At 40.8% G+C, this 12,079-nt stretch overlaps 1 pseudogene; it reads right to left on the bottom strand.

Annotated features, from left to right (window-relative positions):
- Positions 1-250: 250 nt before the first annotated feature.
- Positions 251-2,271, bottom strand: LOC781697 (tubulin alpha-1A chain-like; annotated as a pseudogene).
- Positions 2,272-12,079: the final 9,808 nt, after the last annotated feature.

The raw sequence follows: 12,079 nt of genomic DNA on the forward strand, positions 1-12,079 counted from the left end.
GATAGCTTGAGTCTGTAACAAAGTATCATTTTTTATTTTATTTTATTTTTTTGTTTTTCTGTTTTATTTTATTTTATTTTTAAATTTTATTTTATTTTTAAACTCTACATAATTGTATTAGTTTCAGGATGGGGAACACATGTATACCTGTGGTGGATTCATTTTGATATTTGGCAAAACTAATACAATTATGTAAAGTTTAAAAAGTATCATTTTTTAAAGCATAGACCAATAATTGTATATGAGGATATACACTGCTTACATGCAAATTAACTGATTGGACCACAGCTTTTCCATGTTTAAAATAGAATAAACTCCCCTATAAAAGCAATACCTGTGTGACATTTTTAACTTGAGTATTTCTCTCCTTTTTCTTCTCCCTCTCCTTCAACAGAATCCACATCAGTCTCCACATAACCCCTCTCAAGGGCAGCTGTGTCCACACAGGCCTCAGAAACTCTCCCTCCTGCATGCCCTCACCCATGTACCAGTGAACAGAGGCACGCTTGGCAGGCATCAGGTCAAACTTGTGGTCCAGGCGAGCTCAGGCCTCAGCGATGGCTGTGGTGTTGCTCGGCATGCACACAGCTCACTGTCCTTTGGCCAGGTGTCTGCCAGGTGTCACAGTGGGAGGCTGGTAGCTAATGTCAACTCTGAAGCCAGTGGGGCACCATTCCACAAACTGGATGGTCTTGATGGTGACAGTGGCAGTACTGACATCTTTCATGGTACAACAGGCAGCGGGCCATGCAATTACCATGGTAAGGATCACATTTCACCATCTAGTTAGCTGGCTCAAAGCAAGCACTGGTGACCTCTGCTACAGAAAGCCTTTCATGGTGGGCTTTCTCAGCAGAAATGACAGGGGCATATGTGGCCAGGGGAAGTGGATGCAGGGATACGGCACCAGCTTTGTCTGGAATTCTGTCAGATCAACATTCAGGGTTCTAGGACTTCCCTGGTGGTCCAGTGGTTAAGACTCAGTCCTTCCACGGCAGGGGGCATGGGTTTGTTCCCTAATCAGGGAATTAAGATCTTGCAGTGCAACGTGGCCAAAATAAATAAAAACAAAAAAACCCGAAACATTCAGGGTTCCATCAAACCTTAGGGAAGCAGTTACAGAGGACAAAACTTGACCTATCAATCTGTTCAGGTTAGTATATGTTGGTTACTCAATATCAAGGTTTCTAAGACAGATGTCATAAGTGCCCTCATTGTCTACCATGAAAACACAATCATCAGAGTGCTCTAGGGGGTGTGGATGGTGATGATGGAGTTGTAGGGCTCAACTACAGCTATGGAAACCTGGGGTCACTGAGTAAATGGAGAACTGCAGCTTGGACTTCTTGCCATAATCAACAGATATTCCATCAGCAAGGAGGTGAACCTAGAACCAGTTCTCCCACCAAAGTGGTGGAGAACCAAGAAGCCTTGAAGACCTGTGACTGGTCAGTCAGTTTCTGAATTTGGTCCATGATGAGGTTAGTGATCCCCTTGCCAGTCAGTTCAGTTCAGTTGCCCAGTCGTGTCCGACTCTTTGCGACTCCATGGACTGCAGCACATTAGGCTTCCCTGTCCATCACCAACTCCTGGAGCTTGCTAAAACTCATATCCATCGAGTCGGTGGTGCCATTCAAACATCTTGTCCTCTGTCATCCCCTTTTCCTCCTACCTTCAATCATTCCCAGCATCAGGGTCTTTTCCAATGAGTCAGTTCTTCGCATGAGGTGGCCAAAGTATTAGAGTTTCAGCTTCAGCAGCAGTCCTTGCAATGAATATTCAGGACTGATTTCCTTTAGGATCGACTGGTTTGATCTGCTTGCAGTCCAAGGGACTCTCAAGAATCTTCTCCAACAGCACAGTTCAAAAGCATCAATTCTTAGGCGCTCAGCTTTCTTTATGGTTGAACTGTCACCTTGCCAGTGGTGTACTGAAAAAATGTTGGGCATAGTTACAGGCAACATCTTCCTTGTCTGTGATGAGCTGCTCAAGATGGAAGAGCTGGCGGTACATGCCTGTGCGAACTTCATCCACGACTGTGAGTTCCAGGTCTGCAAAACTGCCCTAGGCACATGCCTCCCAGCACTTGTCTCTGTGAAGAAGATGATGAAGGAGTCATCTCCTTCCCCTGTGGTCTTGTCACTTGGCATCTGGCCATCAGACTGGGTGCCATGTTCCAGGCAGTAGCGCTCCCAGCCAGCAAAGCTCCTAGCCAGCAATGCTGATCTGGACACCATCCTGGCCAGCATGGATGCAGATGCACTGATACATGGTTGCTATTTTATGGCTGCCCAGCTGGATGGCAGAGAGGAGAAAAGGAGGTTGTTGTTTCTTACAGAGCAACTCTGAGGCAGTAGATGTAAGAGACCTGGGTTTGTTTGTATTCTTGAAGGGACTCAGAATCACTCTTTCCCTCCTCCACTGGAAAAAGGGAAGAACATCATCTTTTCTGGAACGTGTCATAGGTAATGCAGTATTACTTAGTCTTTTTACTGACCCACCATGTAGACACATAAGAGGGATATTACATAGCCACAACACATGAATGGTTTGCTAAGAGCTGGAGTTGTGAAATCCCTTACTTAAAAGCTGTATGACTTTGTCCAAACTAAGGATATCATCTAAGCCACTTTAAAACAGAGATCTCTATAATGCCATGGCTTGAAAAGAGAGAAGTCTATTTTTCTCTCCTGTATCAGCTCACAGTGAAGTAATACACAGAGTGGGATGGGCAGATCAGTCTGTCCTTAAAAGATGGCTTCTATCTCTGGGTCCATCATGGCTGTTGCAGCTCTTGCCATCACATCTTCATCTCAGCCATCAGAAACAGAAAAAGGAGAAAGAAAAGCTTACCTGTATTTCTTTTAATGTCTAGGCTTGGCATATAAGTTCACTTATATCCCATTCGTAAGCAAGTCATCTATACTCATTTAGTTGCAAAGATGGTGGAAAAATGTAACCTATAATGAAATAGCCATGGGTGCAGCTAAAACATGGGATTTTAATAATAAAGGAATAGAAGAATAATGAATATTGTTTAATGTCTTGGGTCCTGCAAAAATGGAGCCTAAGTAAGGACTTGGATATAGCTAGTTCCAGTGCATTTACCTGAGAACTGATGCTATTGATCCCAGGAAACAGAGTGGGGAAGTGCGAAGAGTAAGACAAGGAAAAGAGAAAGCCAATAAAGGGTGTGCTACCCAGATAGAAACCACTGTGGCAAAATGAGACTCATTTGCTCTGAGGATTATTTGTAGAACCACATAGAATGTGGCTCAGCAGTCCATGGGGTCACAAAGAGGTGAATATGACTTAGCGACTGAACAACAACAGAATTGTTCAGTGAAGGATGGGGAGGCTGGGGTATTTATCCACTGACTGCCATCCCTCATCATTTATTAACTCTCCTGTACTTCCAGGCTACAGCCCTGCTTAGACAGTAGAATACTGAAGCCAGAGCATTGCAATATTCATGCAAGCATTCACAAGAGTGGTACAAATGTCAGATGGGCCAAAGGGATGTGGCCCAGGGCATCTTAAGTGTCTGCTCCTAAATAGAAGTAAACCTCGAGTGAAAGGTGCTCAGTCATGTCCGACTCTTTGCAACGCCATGGACTGTAGCCCGCCAGGCTCCTCTGTCTATGGGGATTCTCCAGGCAAGAATACTGGAGTGGGTTGTCATGCCCTTTTTCAAGGGATCTTCCCAACCCAGGGATAGAACTCAGGTCTCCCGCATTCCAGGTGGATTCTTTACCATCTGAGCCACCAGGGAAACCTCTTGACCTTTGTCCTAAATATGTCAGTGATGGATAACTGGGAAGGAGAGAGAAACAAAGTTCTCTCAGGTTATTTAAGGAGGAAAAAAACCTGGTTTGATCTCTTAGAGATAAGGAAATGACAGCACAAACCTAGATGGCTGGGGGGAAATTTTGTGCTGGGAAATTGTGGGAGCTAACTAAGGTGCTAGTACGAGTTATTTGGTGCTAGTCCTGGAGGACCTTGAATATCATCCTGGAAAGTTTAAATGGATATATAGACAAGTACATAGATTTTGAATATCTGAAAATAAATACTTCTGTAATGTGTGGATTTGTTGGGAGAGCCTGGAGGTAGAAGACCAGTTTTGAGATGGTTACAGTGATCTAAGCATGAGATGATGAAAGCTGAAACTAAGGTGAAGCTAGTATGGAGAACCAGGAAGAAAGTTTTCAATTAAAAGAAAAAAAGTCAAGAAGGATACAATGGGAAAGGATAACAGGGTCAAAGAAGGTAAAAGTAAAAAAGTGGAATGACACAGGGGAAATAAGGGATGGAGATTGGTGTGGGGGACAATGACTACATTGTTTCCATTAAGCTTACTTTAAAATGTGAAGAATTAAAATGTAAAAATTGAAGTAATATGAAATTTTCTAACTAGGAAATATCCCTGGACAATCATAGGAAAAAGGAAGAGTATGGTGGCAAATCAGATCATCATAAAGTGTTAACTGATATCAGGAAGTTACCAAAGTTAAATTTTGACATTTTGCACCAGGTAAGCTTTAGAGTTGGTAATTAACTCTTCAGTTTGTTTTCAAGTCTCCTTACTTGATCCAAATCATTCTAGTTCAGAATAAGTATAGGACTTAAATACAGAAAATTGTAAGTAGTATTTTAATCTAAATTAGCCACATCTAATTCCGTCCTGAAAATGCAATATACACAAAATATTTATGCTAATATTTGGTTTTCAAAGCACCCAAAGTAGGAAAGGTTATCATTATTAAATGATCAAAACACTTCCTATTTCTTACCAAAGAAAATAAAAGCCTTATTACATTTTAACACATTATTGACCAGGGATTTTTGCAGGAGCTAATACCTATGGCGTTAATACATCTCTGATCAATAATGTGTTAAAATACTGAAAACAATACATTTTAGGCCAAACTGCATATGACCAATTGCTCCATTTCACCATTTTTAGGACAAAACCTTTAAAAAAATACTTGAAAAGTTACAGATGAGTTGCAAGAAAATTACAAAAATTTCTTGAATATCTTTTATCCAGATTTGCTATTTGCCACATTCACCTTATCACTCAGAGTCCCTTGGACTGCAAGGAGATCAAACCAGTCAATCCTACAGGAAATCAGTCCTGAATGTTCATTGGAAGGAATGATGTTGAAGCTGAAACTCCAATACTTTGGCCACTTTATGTGAAGAGCTGACTCATTGGAAAAGACCCTGGTGCTGGGAAAGATTGAAGGCAGGAGGAGAAGAAGACAACAGAGAATGAGATGGTTGGATGGCATCATCAACTCGATGGACATAAGTTTGAGCAAGCTCCAGGAGTTGGTGATGGACAGGAAAGCCTGCCATGCAGTTTGAGGGGTCACAAAGAGTTGGACATGACTGAGAAACATTTATAATATATGTTACTATTAATTTTTCCCTAAATTATATAAAAGTTAGTTATAGATATCATATCCTTTTATTTATTTCTAAACACTTCAATATTCATTTCTTAATAAGGACATTTCCTCACATAACCACAGTCCAATGATCACAGTTAAGAAGTTTAGTACTATGACCTAATATACTGTCAATATTCAAATTCTGCCAATTATTCAATAATGAGAAACCTGTATGCAGATCAGGAGGCAACAGTTAGAACTGGACATGAAACAACAGACATGTTCCAAATAGGAAAAGGAGGACATCAAGGCTGTATATTGTCACCCTGCTTATTTAACTTATATGCAGAGTACATTATGAGAAACGCTGGGCTGGAGGAAGCACAAGCTGGAATCAAGATTGCTGGGAGAAAGATCAATAACTTGAGATATGCAGATGACACCATCCTTATGGCAGAAAGTGAAGAAGAACTAAAGAGCCTCTTGACGAAAGTGAAAGAGGAGAGTGAAAAAGTTGGCTTAAAGCTCAACATTCAGAAAACGAAGATCATGGCATCTGGTCCCATCACTTCATGGCAAATAGATGGTGAAACAGTGGAAACAGTGGCTGACTTTATTTTCTTGGGCTCCAAAATCACTGCAGATGGTGACTGCAGTCATGAAATTAAAAGACCCTTACTCCTTGGAAAGTAAGTTATGACCAACCTAGACAGCATATTAAAAAGCAGAGATATTACTTTGCCAAAAAAAGTCTATCTAGTCAAGGCTATGGGTTTTCCAGTAGTCATGTATGGATGTGAGAGTTGGACTATAAAGAAAGCTGAGTGCTGAAGAATTGATGCTTTTGAACTGTGGTGTTGGAGAAGACTCTTGAGAGTCCCTTGGTGCAGGGAGCGAGCTCCGCCCCTGGCAAAGGTCATGAGGAAGGAGGCTTGGCATACGCAAAGGCGGGATCAAGCCTCAGGAGTCTCCCTGGAAATTCTCGAGCATCTACCCCCAAAACCAGAGTCTGCCTACTTTCTGCTTTGTGCTTTCACGTACACCTCTGACTTTACAGGGGGCTGTCCCCCACTACCTCTCTCTGAAAAAAGAGTTAGCTTACAGCTCCAGTTAATAATTCCTGGGTGTGACAGTGTTTCAACCTACAAACTCCTTTGGAAGTCTTCTAGCCTGCCTGAATAGGTTTTTCCGGCCACATGTGATTGCTCAGAGCCTCCCAACTGTGAGAGGCATGAGATGTTCTAAACTGTCTAAATACAGATTCCTTTGAGCAGTTAAAAGATTGATTAGAAATTGTATTGGTGAAGGGATTTTCACTTCTTGGGCCAATGTTTGCTGCTAAGTTTCCATATCCCTTACCTGCTGTGTCCCTGGCGGTGTATTGATTAATATAACTGGTGTAAATAGTAGCTTTAATGTTTGTAACCTGGGACCCTTGAGTTAATTCTTTTTCTTGTTATAGCCCACCACACCTTTGCTCTGTAGGAATGCAACTTTATCTAATGCTTTTGGAGGGTGGCTCCTGACCAATCACCTTTAGAGAAAAATAAGTTTTCTGAAGAAAGGGTCTTAAAATGTTAACAGGCCTCCGGGCCAGAAGATGATGCAAATCACCTAAGCTTTTGCATATGATAAGTCTGCAGGAAGAAAGCCTGGCTTACTGCATGACTCTACCCCTTCCCCCATTATCCTCTATGCATAACTTAAGGTATAAAAAGTACTTTGGAAAATAAAGTGCGGGCCTTGTTCACCGAAACTTGGTTTCACCATGTCGTTCTTTCTCTTGCCTTCTGGCTGAATTATTCAGCCTCTTTTCTCCACTGAATTTCCTCACTGAGCTATCCTTATTCTATTACTCTTTATATCCTTAATTAAAGTTTAATTAAGCAGTTGTCCCTTGGACTACAAGGAGATCCAACCGGTCTATCCTAAAGGAGATCAGTCCTGAGTGTTCATTGGTAGGACTGATGTTAAGCTGAAACTCCAATACTTTGGCCACCTGATGTGAAGAGCTGACTCATTTGAAAAGACCCTGATGCTGGGAAAGGTTGAGGGCAGGAGGAGAAGGGGACGACAGAGGATGAGATGGTTGGATGGCATCACCGACTCAATGGACATGGGTTTGGGTGAACTCCAGGAGTTGGTGATGGACAGGGAGGCCTGGTGTGCTGCGGTTCATGGGGTTGCAAAGAGTCGGACATGACTGAGCTACTGAACTGAACTGAACTGATTCAATAATGTCCTTTAAAGCATCCTCCCTTGCCTTCAATATCCAATATAGGGTCACACCTTGCATTTAATTATCATATCTCTTTTAGTCTCTGTATTACTTATCTATTACTGCATATGACTTACTCCAAAATTTAAACTTAAAATAATAAATATCAACTGTATATTAATCTTATATCCTGCAACTTTACTGACTTCACTTATTAGTTCCAATAGTTTTTTTGGTGGAGACTTTAGGGTTTTCTACAGATAGCATCAGGTCATCTACAAATGAATTGTAGGTCCCTGGTGGCTCAGACAGTAAGGAATCTGCCTGCAATGCAGGAGACTTGAGTTTGATCCCTGGGTGGGGAGGATCCCCTGGAGAAGGAACGGCAACCCACTTCAGTATTCTTGTCTGGGAAATTCCATGGACAGAGGAACCTGGCAGGTTACAATCTATGGGGTTGCAAAGAGTTGGTCACAAGTGAGAGACTCACTCTTTCACTTTCACTTTTATCTCCAAATAGAAACAGTTTTACTTCTTCTTTTCCAATTTGGATGCTTTTATTTCTTTTTCTGGCCTGATGCTGTGGCTAGGACTTTCAATACTATGTTAAATGGAAGTGTCAAAATTGGGCATCCTTGTCTTGCTCTTGATTTTAGAGGAAAAGCTTTCAACTTTTCATCATCATGTGTGCTGTTAACTGTAGGTTTCTCATATATGGCCTTTATTATGTTGAGATATATTCCCTCTATAGGACTTTCGATGAGAGTTTATGTCATAAATGGATGTTGAATTTTGTCAAATGCCTTTTCTAAATCTTTTGAGATGATCATGATTCAGAGAGTAAAGAATCTTCCTGCAGTGTAGGAAACTCAGTTTCGATCCCTGGGTCAGGAAGATCCCCTGGAGAAGGGAACAGCTACCCACTTCAGTATTCTTGCCTGGAGAATTCCGTGGACAGAGGATCCTGGCGGGCTACAGTTCATGGGGTCACAAAGAGTTGGACATGACTGAGTGACTAACACCCTTACTTTTCACTTTGAGATGATCATGTGATTTTTATCTATCCTTTTGTTAATATGGTGAGTTCATTGATTCATTTGCCCATATTGCATCCCTAGAATAAATCCCACTTGATCAAGGACTGTGATTATTTTTATGTATTGTTGAATTCAGTTTGCTGATAGTTTGCTGATTATTTTTATATTTATATTCCCCAGAGATGTTGGCCTGTGATTTTCTTTCAAGTAATATCCTTGTCTGGTTTTGGTATCGGGTAATACGACATCAAAGAATAAATTTGGGAGTGTTCCTTCCTTTTCAGTTTTTTGGAATAGTTTGAGAAGGATAGGCATTAGTTCTTCTTTATATGTTTGGTAGAATTGCCCTGTGAAGCTGTCCAGTCTTGTACTTTTGTTTGCTTGGAGTTTTTTGACTACTAATTCTTTAAAAAAATTTTTTTTTTTTAGTGAGCTGTGTGGCACATGGGAGCTTAGTTCCCTGACCAGGGATTGAACCCATATCCCCTGCATTTCAAGGTAGATTCTTAACCTCTGTACCATCAGGGAAGTCCCCAAAAGCATTTAGTTTTTTAACCAATAAACATTGCACTAGTTTAGAGTTTCCTAAATTGTTTTGGTTCATGGTACCATTAGTGTCTCAATAATTTTTTCCCACAACCTACCTGGGCCAAAAGAAATACCTAACAGTTCCATTTGTTAAACTGTTAGCTTTAAACACCTTAGTAAGTGTTCATGTTTTAACAACCAAGTAGCCATTTATAAAGCATGAAAGTGAAAGTTGCTCAGTCACTCTTTGTGACCCATGGACTGAGGCCTGCCAAGCTCCTCTGTCCATGGAATTCTCCAGGCAGCAATACTGAAGTGGGTTGCCATTCCCTTCTCCAGGGGATCTTCCCAACCCAGGGATTGAATGCAGGGCTCCCAAATTGCAAGTGGATTCTTTACCATTTATTTGAGCCACCAGGGAAGCCCTTTATAAAGCATATATATGTACCTAAAGAAAAAGTGTTTAGTTTCATCTTGAATAGACACAGTTACTAACAGGATGGGTGTACCTACTGGGTACAGTCCAACTTCACTAACCTTGGAATATTTGGACACTGCACTCTCATTTCCTGTTACCCATTGATTTTCACGTGGTCCTTGCTTTTTATTGCAGCCATCATGGAAAGCCCAGCTTTGCAAAGAAAGAAATGTCTTTGAAAGGAGTGTAGCACAATCTAATGAGAATGTGAATCACTTCAAGGGTAGTAGTATCTGACAGATGCTGCTATGCTGTCCTTGAAAATTTTAAATATCTTGTTGGGTCCCCTAGATTACCTCAGGTCATAGTTTGGGAACTGCAGTACTAGCTGATGGAAGATTAAAAGAGAAATAAGGAGACCAATTATACTACTGCATGTAGAAACATGGTCAAGTAGGTATTCCATAAGGTGGAGTATCACAACCAAGATGCAGTGGACATTTTTTTGTTTTTGTGTTTGGTCTGTTTGGTTTTGGTATTTGAAGCCCTGACTTGTGGTTGTGTTTTTGCTGGACCGGTTCTGTGGTATGATTTTGGCTGTGGTTTCAGTGATACCCTTTCACCACCTTTTTTTCTCGTTCTGAACGTAGATCTCTAGTCTTCCTGAGAATGTGGGAAACCTGATATTCTTCCAGTAAATTTCTTTCTCTGATTGCCAGCCCAAATACTCAAAGTTGGGACAAATAAAAAGGAATGTGACCCAAGATTTCCAGTACTGGAAGAGAGGCAAGGTTATACAGGGTATATTGCACTGATGTCACCAGACAGAAGGCACATCTCACTACTTCCTCTCCTTGCTGTCTGATGACATCAGAGGTCTGTGATAAATGTTAGGCAGATGAAAGGATGAATTTTAGGTAGAGTTATCCAAGTAGGGGAAAAAAGGATGCACAAGATTTACTTAGATGATAGATGCTTTTGGTAAACCCAGAAGTCATTAAATGTTTCTCACTAGCAAATATTCCAGAAGGCCAGATCTAGAGGTGTGTATTAGGAAACTAAATATCTGGCTCAGAAAGCAAGGGGAAAGGAAAACGTGTCTACCTGCATCAACTCATGAAGCAGGCGAATGAGTGAAACTCAGAAAGGCCTCTTTGAAAGAGCAAATGAACAACATTAGGAAATGGAATCCTAGAAGCATGTCATAAAGAAAACATTGTAGCAGAAAGAATTGCTCTACTGTTTTGAGTTAATGTAAGTTCCTCAAGATGAAAAAGCAGGTTTGGAGATACACCAAGCAGAAGACATTAGCCTTTCCTTGTTTCAATAGAATAGAATAGGACATGAGTTTTTAGCATATGAACTCTCAGTGAAATAGATGAAATCTGTAGTTTTGAAGTTGACAGGTGGTTCTGGCTTCCATGAAATGAAGCAGTTTCTGATGTGATTCATTTTGTCCTTGGTAAGTGAAATCATGATGTCATGTATACATGCCATTGTTAGGTACACACAGGCTCGTGACATTTCCATGCTCATAGGGAAGCTATGTGGCGGGAGCAGTTGGTACAAGAGCCTTTCAAATAGTAAGCAACATTATAATTTATATTACTTATTCAAGAATAATGACTGAGTAGAGCAATGCTCTTAAAGGCACATGCTTGACCTTAATGTAAAATATCACATCGTTTCTCAAAACTCAGTTTAAAACCAGTTGCCTAAGTTGTTTTAATTATGCTTTAGGGTTCTAACCTATCCACCCATCTTGACCTATTTGATATTGTTGTTGTTTAGTTGCCAAGCTGTGCCCTAATGTTTTGAGATCCCATGGATTGTAGCCCGCCAGGTTCCTCTGTCCATGGGATTTCCCAGGCCAAGAATATTGGAGTGGGTAGCCATTTCCTTCTCCAGGGGATCTTCCTGACCCAGGGATTGAAACCATGTCTCCTTCATCTCCTGCACTGGCAGGCAGATTCTGGTATGCTTTATGTAAACTGTGTTTTCTGTGTTCTTATAAATCAAGTTCTTGTATACCAACTCTTTCTCTCCACCATGGATAGAAGCTAGTTGTATTCAGAAAAGAAAACTCTTACCCTGTTGTAATACCAGGGGAGTATCATGCTTTTCTACTGTTGAAATTGGGCATTATGAGGTAATCGGGTGTGAATTTGGATTAAGATTCAATTACTGGGCTCATTTTTCCTTTCAAAATGATCAAAAGACAGAGAAGGAAACCAACAGGTTGAGAAAGAGCCCCTGTAAGTTAAAGGAAGTTGTCTGATAAGAGATGAATACTGATGCAATGAGTCAGCCAAGACACATGAGTCTTCCTTTGGGTACTTGGCATAAAACATTTCAGGGAAACATTCTTATGTCTTTAGCAAATAAACGTGGGCAGAACTTCCTCACAATTGATAGCAATCTGCATTTCCAGTATTATATCCTACCATTTCTTCCTACGTAGTCTAAACAACCATTTTATGAA

Source organism: Bos taurus, chromosome 1 (genome assembly GCF_002263795.3).
Source record: "Bos taurus isolate L1 Dominette 01449 registration number 42190680 breed Hereford chromosome 1, ARS-UCD2.0, whole genome shotgun sequence".
Lineage (NCBI taxonomy): Eukaryota > Metazoa > Chordata > Mammalia > Artiodactyla > Bovidae > Bos > Bos taurus.